The following is a 15808-nucleotide window of genomic DNA, read 5'->3' as shown; positions in this document are numbered from 1 at the left end:
TTTTGTGCTCTGGGTTGATTTGGTTGGAAGTAAATTTTCTCTATTTGTGGTAATTTCTTTGGACGTGAATTTTTTTGTTCTCGGGTGATTTTGTTGAAAGGGAATTTTTTGTGTTCTGGGGTGATTTCGTTGGAGGCAAATTTTTTGTGTTCTCGGGTGATTTCGTTGGAAGCAAATTTTTGAAGTATGGGGTCATTTCGTTGGAAGCGTGTTTTCTGTGCTCTACAGACATTTCGTTGGAAAGGCATTTTTTGTTCTCTGGGCTGATTTAGTTTGAAGCGAAATTTTTGTGTTCTAGGGTGATTTCTTTGGAAGCGAATTTTTGTGTTCTGGGGTGATTTCTTTGGAAGCGAATTTTTGTGTTCTGTGGTAATTTCTTTGGAAGCAAATTTTTTTGTTCTGGGGTGATTTCGATGGAAGCGAATTTTTTATGTTCTAGGGTGATTTCTTTGGAAGCAAATTTTTTGTGCTCTGGGGTGATTTCGTTGGAAGCGAATGTTTGTGATCCCGGGTGATTTTGTTGGAACCGAATTTTTTGTGTTCTGGAGGGCTTTAGTTAGAAGCGTGTTTTCTGTGCTCTTTAGTCGTTTCGTTGGAAGGGAATTTTTTGTGCTCTGGGGTGATTTCCTTGGAAGTGAATTTATTGTGTTCTCGGGTGATTTGGTTGAAAGCAAATTTTTTGTGTTTTATGGTGATTTCGTAAGCAGCTAATTTTTTGTGCTTTGGTGTGATTTCGTTGGAAGCAAATTTCTTGTCTTCTGGGGTAATTTCGTTGGAAGCGAATTTTTTATGTTCTCGGGTGATTTCGATGTAAGCAAATTTTTTATTTTCTAGGGGGATTTCGTTGGAAGTGAATTTTTTGTGCTTTGCAGTGATTTCATTGGAAGCAAATTTCTTGTGTTCTGGGGTAATTTCGTTCAAAGAGAATTTTTTGTGTTCTCGGGTGATTTCGATGGAAGCGAACTGTTTATGTTCTAGGTGGATTTCGTTTGAAGCGAATATTTGTGCTCTGGGGTGATTTCATGGGAAGCGAATATTTGTTTTCTCAGGAGATTTCGTTGGAAAAGAATTTTTTGTCTTCTGGGGTAATATCGTTGGAAGAGAATTTTTTGTGTTCTCCGGTTTATTCGATGGAAGCAAATTTTTGAAGTAGCGGGTCATTTCATTGGAAGCATGTTTTCCTTGCTCTGGAGTTATTTCGTTGGAAGCAAATTTTTGGGGTTCTGGGGTGATTTCGTTGGAAGCGAATTTCTTGTGTTCTGGGGTAGTTTTGTTGGAAGCAAATTTTTTGTGTTCTGGGGTAATATTGCTGGAAGCAAATTTTTTGTGTTCTGGGATGATTTTGTTGGAAGTCTGTTTTCTCTGTTCTGGATTCATTTTGATGGAATGGAAATTTTTGTGTTCTCGGGTGATTTCTTTGGAAGCAAATTTTTTGTGTTCTGCGATGATTTCGTTGGAAGCGAATTTTTTGTATTCTGTTGTAATTAACTTGGAAGCCAATTTTTTGTGTTCTCGGTTGATTTCGTTGAAAGAGAATTTTTTGTGTTCTAGGGTGATTTCGTTGAAAGGGAATTTTTGTGTTCTGGGGTGATTTCTTTGGAAGCAAATTTTTTGTGTTCTGGGATGATTTCATTGGAAGTGAATTTTTTGTATTCTGTTGTAATTAACTTGGAAGCCACTTTTTGTGCTCTCGGTTGATTTCGTTGAAAGAGAATTTTTTGTGTTTTTGGGTGATTTTGTTGGCTGCAAATTTTTTTGTGCTCGGCGGTCATTTCGTTGGAAGCCTGTTTTCTGTGATCTGGAGTCATTACGTTGGAAGCGAATTTTTTGTGTTCTGGGGTGATTTCGTTCAAGCGAATATTTGTGTTCTAAGAAGATTTCGTTGCAAGCGAATTTTATGTGTTCTGGGGTAATTTCGTTCGAAGCGAATTTTTTGTATTCTCCGGTTTTTACGATGGAAGAAAATTTTTGAAGTATGGGGTCATTTCGTTGGAAGCAAATTTTTTGTGTTTTGTGGTGATTTTGTTGGAAGCAAATTACTTGTGTTCTGGGGTAATTTCTTTGGAAGTGAATTTTTTGTGTTCTGGGGTGATTTCGATGGAAGCAAATTTTTTCTGTCCTGGGGTAATTTCATTGGAAGCCAATATTTGTGTTCTCGGGTGATTTTGTCGGAAGGGAATTTTTTGTGCTCTGGGTTGATTTGGTTGGAAGTAAATGTTTTCTATTTGTGGTAATTTTTGGGACGCGAATTTTTTTGTTCTCGGGTGATTTTGTTGAAAGGGAATTTTTTGTGTTCTGGGGTGATTTCGTTGGAGGCGAATTTTTTGTGTACTCGGGTGATATCGTTGGAAGCAAAGTTTTGAAATATGGGGTCATTTCGTTGGAAGCGTGTTTTCTGTGCTCTAGAGACATTTCGTTGGAAGCGAATTTTTTGTTCTTTGGGTGATTTAGTTGGAAGCGAAATTTTTGTGTTCTAGGGTCTTTTCTTTGGAAGCGAATTTTTGTGTTCTGGGGTGATTTCGTTGGAAGCGAATTTTTGTATTCTGGGGTAATTTCTTTGGAAGCAAATTTTTTTGTTCTGGGGTGATTTCGATGGAAGCGAATTTTTTATGTTCTAGGGTGATTTCTTTGGAAGCGAATTTTTTGTGCTCTGGGGTGATTTCGTTGGAAGCGAATGTTTGTGATCCCGGGTGATTTTGTTGGATGAGATTTTTTGTGTTCTGGAGGGCTTTAGTTAGAAGCGTGTTTTCTGTGCTCTTTAGTCGTTTCATTGGAAGGGAATTTTTTATGCTCTGGGGTGATTTCCTTGGAAATGAATTTATTGTGTTCTCGGGTGATTTGGTTGAAAGCAAATTTTTTGTGTTTTAGGGTGATTTCGTAAGCAGCGAATTTTTTGTGCTTTGTTGTGATTTCGTTGGAAGCGAAATTTTTTGTTTTCAGGGGTGATTTCGTTGGAAGCGAATTTTTTGTGTTCTGGGGTAATTTCGTTGGAAGCGAATTTTTTGTGTTCTCAGGTGATTTCGATAAAAACAAATTTTTGAAGTAGGGGGTCATTTCGTTGGAAGCATGTTTTCTGTGCCCTGGAGTCATTTCGTTGGAAAAAAGTTTTTTGTGCTCTGGGGTGATTTCGTTGGAAACGAATATTTGTGTTCTCAGGAGATTTCATTGGAAAAGAAATTTTTGTCTTTTGGGATAATTTCGTTTGAATTGAATTTTTTGTATTCTCGGGTGATTTCGTTGAAAGCGAATATTTTATATTCTAGGGTGATTTCGTTGGAAGCGAATTTTTTGTGCTCTGGGGTGATTTGGTTGGAAGCGAATATTTTGTCTTCTGTGGTGATTTTGATGGAAGGGATTTTTTTATGTTCTAGGGTGATTTCTTTGGAAGGGAATTTTTGTGTTCTCGGGTGATTTCATTGAAAGGGATTTTTGTGTTCTCAGGAGATTTCCTTGGAAAAGAATTTTTTGTCTTCTGGGGTAATTTCTTTGGAAGCGAATTTTTTGTGTTCTCGGGTGATTTCGATGGAAACAAATTTTTGAAGTATGGGATCATTTCGTAGGAAGCGTGTTTTCTGTGCTCTGGAGTCATTTCGTTGGAAGCGAATTTTTTGTGCTCTGGGGTGATTTCGTTGGAAGCGAATTTTTTGTGCTCTGGGATGATATCTTTGGAAGCAAATATTTGTGTTCTCAGGAGATTTCCTTGGAAAAGAATTTTTTGTCTTCTGGGTTAATTTCTTTGGAAGCGAATTTTTTGTGTTCTCGTGTGATTTCGATGGAAGCAAATTTTTGAAGTATCTGATCATTTTCTTGGAAGCATGTTTTCTGTGCTCTGAGTCATTTCATTGAAAGCTAATTTTTATTTTCTGGGGTATTTTCGTTGGAAGCGAATTTTTTGTATTATCGGGTGAGTTAGTTGAAAGCGAATTTTTTGTGTTCAGGAGTGATTTGGTTCGGAGCGAATTTTTTGTCTTCTGTGGTGATTTCGATGGAAGCGATTTTTTTTTATGTTTCATGGTGATTTCGTTTGAAGGGAATTTTTTGTGTTCTGGAGTCATTTCCTTGGATGCGTGTTTTCTGTGCTCTGGAGTCATTTCGTTGGAAGCGAATTTTTTGTGCTCTGCGGTGATTTTGTTGGAAGCGAATATTTGTGTTCTCAGGAGATTTCGATGCAAGCGAAATTTTTGTTTTCGGTGGTGATTTTGTTGGAAGAGAATTTTTTGTGTTCTCGGGTGTTTTCGTTGATGGGGAATTTTTGTGTTCTATGGTGATTTCGTCGAAAGCGAATTTTTTGTGCTCTGGGGTGATTTTGTTGGAAGCGAATTTTTTTGTTCTCAGGTGATTTTGTTGAAAGAGAATTTTTTGTGCTCTGGGGTGATTTCGTTGGAGGCAAATTTTTGTGTTCTCGGGTGATTTCGTTGGAATCAAATTTTTGAAGTATGGGGTCATTTCGTTGGAAGCGTGTTTTTTGTGCTCTGGAGTCATTTCAGTGAAAGCGAATTTTTTGTGTTCTGGGGTGATTTTTTGGAAGTGAATTTTTTGTGTTCTCCGGTGATTTCGTTGAAAGCGAATTTTTTATGTTCTAGGGTTTTTTTTTTTGGAAGCGAATTTTTTGTCTTCTATGGTGATTTCGATGGAAGCGAGTTTTTTATGTTCTAGGGTGATTTCGTTGGAAGGGAATTTTTTGTGTTCTGGGGTCATTTCATTGGAGGTGTGTTTTCTGTGCTTTGGAGTCATTTCTTTGGTCACGAATTTTTTGTGCTCTGGGTGATTTCGTTGGAAGGGAATTTTTTGTGTTCTCGGGTGATTTCATTGAAAGGGAATGTTTGTGTTCTAGGGTGATTTCGATGGAATCGAATTTTTTGTGCTCTGGGATGATATCTTTGGAAGCGAATATTTGTGTTCTCCGGAGATTTCATTCGAAAAGAATTTTTTTTCTTCTGGGGTAATATCGTTGGAAGAGAATTTTTTGTGTTTTCTGGTTTTTTTCGATGAAAACAAATTTTTGAAGTAGGGGGTCATTTCGTTGTAAGCGTGTTTTCTGTGCTCTGGAGTCATTTCGTTGGAAACAAATTTTTGGGTTTCTGGAGTGATTTTGGTGGAAGCGAATTTCTTGTGTTCTGGGGTAATTTCTTTGGAAGCGAATTTTTTTGTGTTCTGGGGTAATTTTGTTGGAATCAAATTTTTTGTGTTCTGGGTTAATATTGTTGGAAGCGAATTTTTTGTGTTCTGGGATGATTTCGTTGGAAGCCTGTTTTCTCTGTTCTGGATTCATTTCCATGGAATGGAAATTTTTGTGTTCTGTGGTGATTTCTTTGGAAGCAAATTTTTTGTGTTCTGGGATGTTTTCGTTGGAAGCGAATTTTTTGTATTCTGTTGTAATTAACTTGGAAGCCAATTTTTTGTGTTCTCGGTTGATTTCTTTGAAAGAGAATTTTTTTGTGTTATAGGGTGATTTCGTTGAAAGGGAATTTTTGTGTTCTGGGGTGATTTCTTTGGAAGCAAATTTTTTGTGTTCTGGGATGATTTCATTGAAAGTGAATTTTTTGTATTCTGTTGTAATTAACTTGGAAGCCAATTTTTTGTGTTCTCGGTTGATTTCATTGAAAGAGATTTTTTTGTGTTCTAGGGTGATTTCGTTGAAAGAAAATTTTTTTGTTCTGGGGTAATTTCTTTGGAAGTGAATTTTTTGTGTTCTGGGGTGATTTCGATGGAAGCAAATTTTTTCTGTCCTGGGGTAATTTCATTGGAAGCCAATATTTGTGTTCTCGGGTAATTTTGTTGGAAGGGAATTTTTTGTGCTCTGGGTTGATTTGGTTGGAAGTAAATTTTCTCTCTTTGTGGTAATTTCTTTGGACGCGAATTTTTTTGTTCTCGGGTGATTTTGTTTATAGGGAATTTTTTTGTGTTCTGGGGTGATTTAGTTGGAGGCGAATTTTTTGTGTTCTCGGGTGATTTCGTTGGAAGCAAATTTTTGAAGTATGGGGTCATTTCGTTGGAAGCGTGTTTTCTGTACTCTAGAGAAATTTCGTTGGAAGCGAATTTTTTGTTCTCTGGGGTGATTTAGTTGGAAGCGAAATTTTTGTGTTCTAGGGTGATTTCTTTGGAAGCGAATTTTTGTGTTCTTGGGTGATTTTGTTGGAAGCGAATTTTTGTGTTCTGGGGTAATTTCTTTGGAAGTGAATTTTTTTTGCTCTGGGGTGATTTCGTCGGAAGCCAATTTTTTGTGTTCTCGGGTGATTTCGATGGAAGCAAATTTTTGAAGTACGGGATCATTTCGTTGGAATCGTGTTTTCTGTGCTCTGGAGTCATTTCTTTGGAAGCGAATTTTTTGTCTGCTGGAGTAATTTCGTTGGAAGCGAAATTTTTGTGTTCTGGGGTGATTTCTTTGGAAGCAAATTTTGTGTGTTCCGGGGTGATTTCTTTGGAAGCCTATATATGTGTTTTCGGGTGATTTTGTTGGAAGGGAAATTTTGTGTTCTGGGTTGATTTGGTTGGAAGTAAATTTTTTCTATTCAGCAGTAATTTCCTTGGACACCAATTTTTTGTGTTCTCGGATGATTTCGTTGAAAGTGAATTTTTCTTGTTCTAGGGTGATTTCGTTGGTAGCGAATTTTTTATGTTCTAGGGAGATATCGTTGGAAGCTAATATTTGTATTCTCGGGTGATTTCGTTGGAAGCGAATTTTTTGTGTTGTGGGTTGATTTCGTTGGAAGCGAATATTTGTGTTCTCGGGTGATTTCGTTGGAAGCGAATTTTTTGTGTTCTGGGGTAATTTCATTGGAAGCGAGTTTTTTGTGTTCTTGGGTGATTTCGAAGGAAGTGAATTTTTTGTGTTCTGGGTTGATTTCATTGGAAGCGAATTTTTTGTGTTCTGGTGTGATTTCATTGGGAACGAATTTTTTGTGCTCTGGGGTGATTAGGATAGAAGCGAATTTTTTCTGTTCTGGGGTAATTTCGTTGGAAGTGAATATTTTGAAGTATGGGGTGATTTCGTTAGAAGCATGTTTTCCGTGCTCTGGAGTCACTTCGTTGGAAGCAATGTTTTTCTCTTTTGGGGTAATTTCGTTGGAAGCACATTTTTTGTGTTCTCGGGTGATTTCGATGGTAGCGTGTTTTCTGTGGTCTGGAGTCATTTCGTTGGAAGCAAATTTTTTCTCTTCTGGGGTAATTTCGTTGGAAGCGAATTTTTGAGTTCTGGGGTGATTTCTTTGGAAGCAAATTTTTGTGTTCTGGGGTAATTTCATTGGAAGCCAATATTTGTGTTCCTGGGTGATTTTGTTGGAAGGGAATTTTTTGTGTTCTAGGGTTATTTTGTTGGAAGCGAATTTTTCGTGTTCTGGGGTGATTTCTTTGGAAGCGAACTTTTTGTGTTCTGGGTGATTTCTTTGAAAGCAATTTTTTGTGCTCTGGGGTCATTTCGTTGGAAGCGAATTTTTTGTGTTCTCGGGTGATTTCGTTGGAAGCGAATTTTTTGTGTTCTGGGGTAATTTTGTTGGAAGCCTGTTTTTTGTGTTCTTGGGTGATTTCGAAGGAAGCGAATTTTTTGTGTTCTGGTGTGATTTCATTGGGAACGAATTTTTTGTGCTCTGGGGTGATTAGGACAGAAGCGATTTTTTTCTGTTCTGGGGTAATTTCGTTGGAAGTGAATTTTTTGTGTTCTGGGTTGATGTCGTTGAAAGCGAATTTGTTGTGCTCTGGGTTGATTTCGTTGGAAGCGAATAGTTGTGTTCTGGGGTAATTACGTTAGAAGAGAATATTTTTTGTTCTTGGGTGATTTTGTTGGAAGCGAATATTTGTGTTCTCAGGAGATTTCATTGCCAGCAAATTTTTTCTGTTCTGGGGTAATTTTGTTGGAAGTGAATATTTTGAAGTATGGGGTGATTTCGTTAGAAGCATGTTTTCTGTGTTCTGGACGCATTTCGTTGGAAGCAAATTTTTTCTCTTCTGGGGTAATTTCGTTGGAAGCGAATTTTTTGTGTCTCGGGTTATTTCGTTGGAAGCGTGTTTTCTGTGTTCAGGAGTCATTTCGTTGGAGGCGAAATTTTTGTGTTCTGGGGTGATTTCTTTGGAAGCGAATTTTTTGTGTTCTGGGGTGATTTTGTTGGAAGCCAATTTAGTGTTTTCGGGTGATTTCGATGGAAGCAAATTTTTTATGTTCTAGGGTGATTTCGTTGCAAGCAAATTTTTTTTGTGTTCTGGGGTAATTTCGTTGGAAGCGAATTTTTTGTGTTCTGGGTTGATTTCGTTGGACGCGAATTTTTTGTCTTCTAGGGTGATTTCGTTGAAAGCGAATTTTTGTGCTCTAGGGTGAGTTCTTTGGAAGCGAATTTTTTGTGCTCTGGGGTGATGTCGTTGGAAACAAATTTTTTTCTGTTCTGGGGTAATTTCGTTGGAAGTGAATATTTTGAAGAATGGGGTGATTTCGTTAGAAGCGTGTTTTCCGTGCTCTGGAGTCATTTCGTTGGAAGCAATGTTTTTCTCTTTTGGGGTAATTTCGTTGGAAGCACATTCTTTTGTGTTCTCGGGCGTTTTCGATGGTAGCGTGTTTTCTGTCGTCTGGAGTCATTTCGTTGGAAGCAAATTTTTTCTCTTCTGGGGTAATTTCGTTGGAAGCGAATTTTTGAGTTCTGGGGTGATTTCTTTGGAAGCAAATTTTTGTGTTCTGGGGTAATATCATTGGAAGCCAATATTTGTGTTCCTGGGTGATTTTGTTGGAAGGGAATTTTTTGTGTTCTAGGGTTATTTTGTTGGAAGCGAATTTTTCGTGTTCTGGGGTGATTTCATTGGAAGCGAATTTTTTGTGTTCTGGGGTAATTTCGTTGGAAGCCAATATATGTGTTCCTCGATGATTTTGTTGGAAGGGAATTTTTTGTGCTCTGGTGTGATTTCTTTAGGGCAAATTTTTTCTATTCTGATGATTTCGTTGGACACGAATTTTTTGTGTTCTAGGGTGATTTCGTTGGAAGTGAATTTTTTGTGCTCTGGGGTGATTTCGGTGGAAGCAAATTTTTTCTGTTCTGGGGTAATTTCGTTGGAAGTGAATTTTTTGAAGAATGGGGTGATTTCGTTAAATGCGTGTTTTTTGTGCTCTGAAGTCATTTCATTGGAAGCAAAATTTTTGTGTTCTGGGGTGATTTCTTTGGAAGTGAATTTTTTATGTTCTGGTGTGATTTCGTTGGAAGCAAATTTTTGTGTTCTGGGCTAATTTCATTGGAAGCAATTTTTTTTGTGTTCTGGGGTGATTTCGATGGAAGCAAATTTTTTCTGTACTGGGGTAATTTCCTTGGAAGCCAATATTTGTGTTCCTGCGTGATTTTGTTGGAAGGGAATTTTTTTTGCCCTTGGTTGATATGGTTGGAAGTAATTTTTTTCTATTCTGGGGTAATTTCGTTGGACACCAATTTTTTCTGTTCTGGGTGATTTGGTTGAAAGCGAATTTTTGTGTACTAGGGTGAGTTCGTTGGAAGCGAATTTTTTGTGCTCTGGGGTGATTTCGTTGCAAGCGAATGTTTTGTGTTCTGGGGTAATTTCGTTGGAAGAGAATATTTGTGTTTGCGTGTTTTCTGTGCTTTGAAATCACCCGAGAACACAAAAAAATTCGCTTGCAACGAAATCTTCTGAGAATACAAATATTCGCTTCCAACGAAATCACCTCAGAACACAAAAAATTCGCTTCCAAAGAAATCACCCTAGAACACAAAAAATTCCCTTTCAAAGAATTCACCGAGAACACAAAAAATTCAAGTCCAACGAAATTACAACAAAACAGAAAAAATTTGCTTGCAACGAAATCTTCTGAGAACACATATATTCGCTTCCAATGAAATCACCCCAGAACACAAAAAATTCGATTCCAACGAAATTACCGAGAAAACAAAAATTTCGTTTCCAACGTATTCTCCTGGGAACACAAATATTCGCTTCCAACGAAATCACCCCAGAGCACAAAAAACTCGTTTCCAACGAAATGACTCCAGGGCACAGAAAACACGCTTCAAATGAAATGACCCCCTACTTCAAAAATTAGTTTCTATCGAAATCACATGAGAACACAAAAAATTTTCTTCCAACGAGTTCACCCCAGAGCACAAAAAATTCGCTTCCAACGAAATGACTCCAGAGCACAGAAAACACGCTTCCAACGAAATGACCCCATACCTCAAAAATTTGCTACCATGGAAATCACCCCAGAACACAAAAAATTCTCTTGCAACGAAATCTCGTGAGAACACAAATATTTGCTTCCAAGGAAATCACCTCAGAGCACAAAAAATTCGCTTCCAACGAAATGACTCCAGAGCACAGAAAACACGCTTCCAAAGAAATGACCCCATACTTCAAAAATTTGCTTCCATCGAAAAAACCGGAGAACACAAAAAATTCTCTTCCAACAATATTACCCCACAAGACAAAAAATTCTTTTCCAATGAAATCTCCTGAGAACACAAATATTCGCTTCCAAAGGTATCATCCCAGAGTAGAAAATATCGCTTCCAACGAAATCATCCTAGAACACAAAAATTCCCTTTCAACGAAATCACCCAAGAACACAAAAAATTCGCTTCCAACGAAATCACCCCAGAACACAAAAAATTTGCTTCCAACGAAATGACTCCAGAGCACAGAAAACACGATTCTAACAAAATGACCCCCTATTTCAATAATTTGCTTCCATCGAAAAAACCGGAGAACACAAAAAATTCACTTCCAAAGAAATTACCCAGAAAACAAAAGTTTCTTTTCCAACGTATTCTCCTGGGAACACAAATATTCGCTTCCAAAGAAATCACCCCAGAGCACAAAAAACTCGTTTGCAACGAAATGACTCCAGGGCACAGAAACACGCTTCAAATGAAATGACCCCCTACTTCAAAAATTAGTTTCTATCGAAATCACATGAGAACACAAAAAATTTGCTTCCAACGAAATTACCCCTGAACACAAAAAATTCGCTTGCAACGAAATCTACTCAGAACACAAATATTTGCTTCCAACGAGATCACCCCAGAGCACAAAAAATTCGCTTCCAACGAAATGACTCCAGAGCACAGAAAACACGCTTCCAAAGAAATGACCCCATAATTCAAAAATTTGCTTCCATCCAAAAAACCGGACAACACAAAAAATTCACTTCCAACGAAATTACACCAGAAGAGAAAAAATTTGTTTGCATCGAAATCTTCTGAGAACACAAATATTCGCATCCAACGAAATCACCACAGAACACAAAAAAATTCGCTTCCAAACAAATCACACTATAACACAAAAAAATTCCCTTTCAACGAAATCACCCGAGAACACAAAAAATTCGATGCCAACGAAATTACCCCAGAACACAAGACATTCCTTCCAACGAAATCACCACAGAGCACAAAAAATTCGCTTCCAATGAAATTAACCCATAACAGAAAAAATTCGCTCCAACAAAATCACCCCAGAGCACAAAAAATTTGCTTCCAACAAATGACTCCATAGCACAGAAAACATGCTTCCAACGAAATGACCCCATACTTCAAAAATTTGCTTTCATCGAAATCACCCGAGAACACAAAAAATTCGCTTCTAACGAAATTACCCGAGAACACATAAAATTCGCTTGCAACGAAATTTTCTGAGAACACCTATATTCGCATCCAACGAAATCATCCCAGAGAAAAAAAAAATTCGCTTCCAAAAAAATCATCCTAGAACACAAAAAATTCGCTTCCAACGGAATCACCTCAGAACACAAAAAATTCGCTTGCAACAAAATCTCCTGAGAACACAAATATTCACTTGCAATGAAAAAACCCCAGAGCACAAAAATTCGCTTCCAACGAAATGACTCGAGAGCACAGAAAACACACTTCTAACGAAATGACCACCTACTTCAAAAATTTGCTTCCATCGAAAAAACCGGAGAACACAAAAAATTCTCTTCCAACGAAATTACCCCAGAAGACAAAAAATTCTTTTCCAACGAAATCTCCTGAGAACACAAATATTCGCTTCCAAAGGTATCATCCCAGAATAGAAAATATCGCTTCCAACGAAATCACCCTAGAACACAAAAATTCCCTTTCAACGAAATCACCCAAGATCACAAATAATTCGCTTCCAACGAAATCACCCCGGAGCACAAAAAATTCACTTCCAACGAAATGACTCCAGAGCACAGAAAACATGCTTCCAAAGAAATGACCCCATATTTCAAAAATTTGCTTCCATCGAAATCACCCAAGAACAAAAAAAATTCGCTTCCAATGAAATTAACCCAGAACACAAAAAATTCGCTTCCAATGAAATCTCCTGATAACACAAATATTTGCTTCCAAAGGAATCATCCAGAGCACAAAAATTTTGCTTTCAAGGAAATCACCTGAGAACACAAAATATTCGCTTCCAACGAAATTACCCCGAACACAAAAAATTAGCTTTAAAGGAAATCACCTGAGAACACAAACAATTCGCTTCCAACAAAATCACCCCAGATCACAAAAAATTCACTTCCAATGAAATGACTCCAGAGCACAGAAAACACACTTCCAATGAAAGGACCCCAGCACACAAAAAGTTCACTTCCAACGAAATCACAGTAGAACATAAAAAATTCGCTTTCAACAAAATCACCCGAGAACACAAAAAACTCGCTTCCAACCAAATCAACCCAGAACATAAAAAATTCGTTTCCAAAGAAATGACTCCAGAGCACAGAAAACACGCTTCCAACGAAATGACCCCATATTTCAAAGATTTGCTTCCATCGAAATCACCCTAGACACAAAAAATTCACTTATAACGAAATTACCCCAGAACACAAAAAATTTGCTTCCGTTGAAATCTCTTGAGAACACAAATATTCGCTTCCAAAGAAAGCATCCCAGAGCACGAAAACTTCGCTTACCACGAAATCACCCTACAACACAAAAAATTCCCTTTCAACGAAATCACCTGAGAAGACAAAAAATTCACTTCCAAAGAAATCAACTCAGAGCACAAAAAATTCGCTTCCAACGAAATGACTCCATGGCACAGAAAACACGCTTCCAACGAAATGACCCCCTACTTCAAAAATATGTTTCCATTGAAATCACCTGAGAACACCAAAAATTCGCTTCCAACGAAATTACAACAAAACACAAAAAATTCGCTTGCAACAAAATCTCAAGAGAACACAAATATTCGCTTCCAACGAAATAACCGCAGAGCATAAAAAATTCGCATCCATCGAAATTACCCCAGAACACAAAAAATTCTTTTCCAACGAAATCTCCTGAGAACACAAATATTCGCTTCCAAAGAAATCACCCCAGAGCACAGAAAACACGCTTCCAACGAAATGATCGCCTATTTCAAAAATTTGCTTCCATCGAAAAATCCTGAGAACACAAAAAATTCTCTTCCAACAATATTACCACAGAAGACAAAAAATTCTTTTCCAATGAAATCTCCTGAGAACACAAATATTCGCTTCCAAAGAAAACATCCCAGAGCACAAAAAGTTCGCTTCCAACGATATCAACTCAGAGCACAAAAAATTCGCTTCCAACGAAATGACTCCAGGGCACAGAAAACACGCTTCCAACGAAATGACCCCATTCTTCAAAAATTTGCTACCATGCAAATCACACCAGAACACAAAAAATTCGCTTGCAATGAAATCTCGTGAGAAGACAAATTTTGGCTTCCATCGAAATCACCTCAGAAAATCACAAAAAAATCTCTTTCAACGACATGACTCCAGAACACTTAAAACACGCTTCCAAAGAAATGACCCACTACTTCAAAAATTTGCTTCCATCGAAAACACCGGAGAACACAAAAAATTTTCTTCCAACGATATTACCCCAGAAGACAAAAAATTCTTTTCCAACGAAATCTCCTGAGAACACAAATATTCACTTCCAAAGATATCATCCCAAAGTAGAAAAAATTCACTTCCAACGAAATCACCCTAGAACACAAAAATTCCCTTTCAATGAAATCACCCGAGAACACAAAAAAGTCACTTCCAACGAAATGACTCAGGAGTACAGAAAACACGCTTCCAACGAAATGATCCCATACTTCAAAAATTTGCTTCCATGGAAATCACCCGAGAACACAAAAAATTTGCTTGCAACGAAATCTTCTGAGAACACAAATATTCACTTCCAATGAAATTACCCCAGAGCACAAAAAACTATTTTCGAACGAAATGACTCTAGAGCACAGAAAACACGCTTCCAAAGAAATGACCCCCTACTTAAAAAATTTGATTCCATCGAAAAAACCGGAGAAAACCAAAAATTCGCTTCCAACGAAATTACACCAGAACAAAAAAATTCGCTTACAACAAAATCTTCTGAGAACACAAATATTCGCTTCCAACGAAAACATCCCAGAACACAGAAAATTCGCTTCCAACGAAATCACCCTACAACACAAAAAATTCCCTTTCAACGAAATCATCCGAGAACAAAAAAAAAATTCGCTTCCAACGAAATCACCCCAGAGCACAAAATATTCGCTTTCAAAGAAATGACTCCAGAGCACAGAAAAAAGGCTTCCAATGAAATGACCCCAGAACACAAAAAATTCGCCTCCAACTAAATCACCCTAGAACATAAAATATTCGCTTCTATCGAAATCACCACAGAAGACAAAAAATTCACTTCCAACGAAATCACCCCAGAGCACAAAAATTTGCTTCCAACGAAATGAGTCCAGAGCACAGAAAACATGCTTCCAACGAAATGACCCCATACTTCAAAAATTTGCTTCTATTGAAATCACCCGAGAACACAAAAAATTCGCTTCCAACGAAATTACCCCAGAATACAAAAAATTCGCTTCCAACGATATCTCCTGATAACACAAATATTCGCTTCCAAAGAAATCATCCCAGAGCACAAAAAAATTCGCATCCAAAAAAATCACCCTAGAACACAAAAAATTCCCTTTCAAAGAAATCACCGGAGAACACAAAAAATTCACGTCTAACGAAATTACCACAGAACAGAAAAAATTTGCTTCCATCGAAATCACCCCAGAACACAAAAAATTCGCTTCCAACGAAATGACTCCAGAGCACAGAAAACATGCTTCCAACAAAATGACCCCATACTTCAAAAATTTGCTTTCATTGAAATCACCAGAGAAGAGAAAAAATTCGCTTCTAACACATTACCCCAGAACACATAAAATTCACTTGCAACGAAATCTTCTAAGAACACATATATTCGCTTCCAACGAAATCACCCCAGAACACAAAAAATTGACTTCCAACGAAATGACTCCAGAGCACAGAAAACACGATTCCAACGAAATGACCCCACACTTCAAAAATTTGCTTCTATCGAAATCACGCGAGAACACAAAAAAATCGCTTCCAACGAAATCTCCTGAGAAAACAAATATTTGCTTCCAAAGAAATCATCCCAGAGCACAAAACAATTTGCTTCCAACGAAATCACCCTAATACACAAAAATTCCCTTTCAACAAAATCACCCGAGAACACATAAAATTCGCTTATAATGAAATCACACCAGAGCACAAAAAATTCGCTTGCAATGAAATCTACTGAGAACATAAATATTCACTTCCAATGAAAGGACTCCAGAGCACAGAAAACACGATTCCAACGAAATGACCCCCTATTTCAAATATTTGCTTCCATCGAAATCACTCGAGAACACAAAAAATTCTCTTCCAACGAATTTACCCCAGAAGACAAAAATTTCTTTTCCAACGAAACCTCCTGAGAACACAAATATTCGCTTCCAACGAACTCACCCCAGAGCACAAAAAACTCGCTTCCAACGAAATCACCCTACAACACAAAAAATT

The sequence above is a fragment of the Meriones unguiculatus genome, chromosome 5 (genome assembly GCF_030254825.1).
Source record: "Meriones unguiculatus strain TT.TT164.6M chromosome 5, Bangor_MerUng_6.1, whole genome shotgun sequence".
In the NCBI taxonomy this organism is placed as follows: Eukaryota; Metazoa; Chordata; class Mammalia; order Rodentia; family Muridae; genus Meriones; species Meriones unguiculatus.
This window is presented reverse-complemented; position numbering follows the sequence as displayed.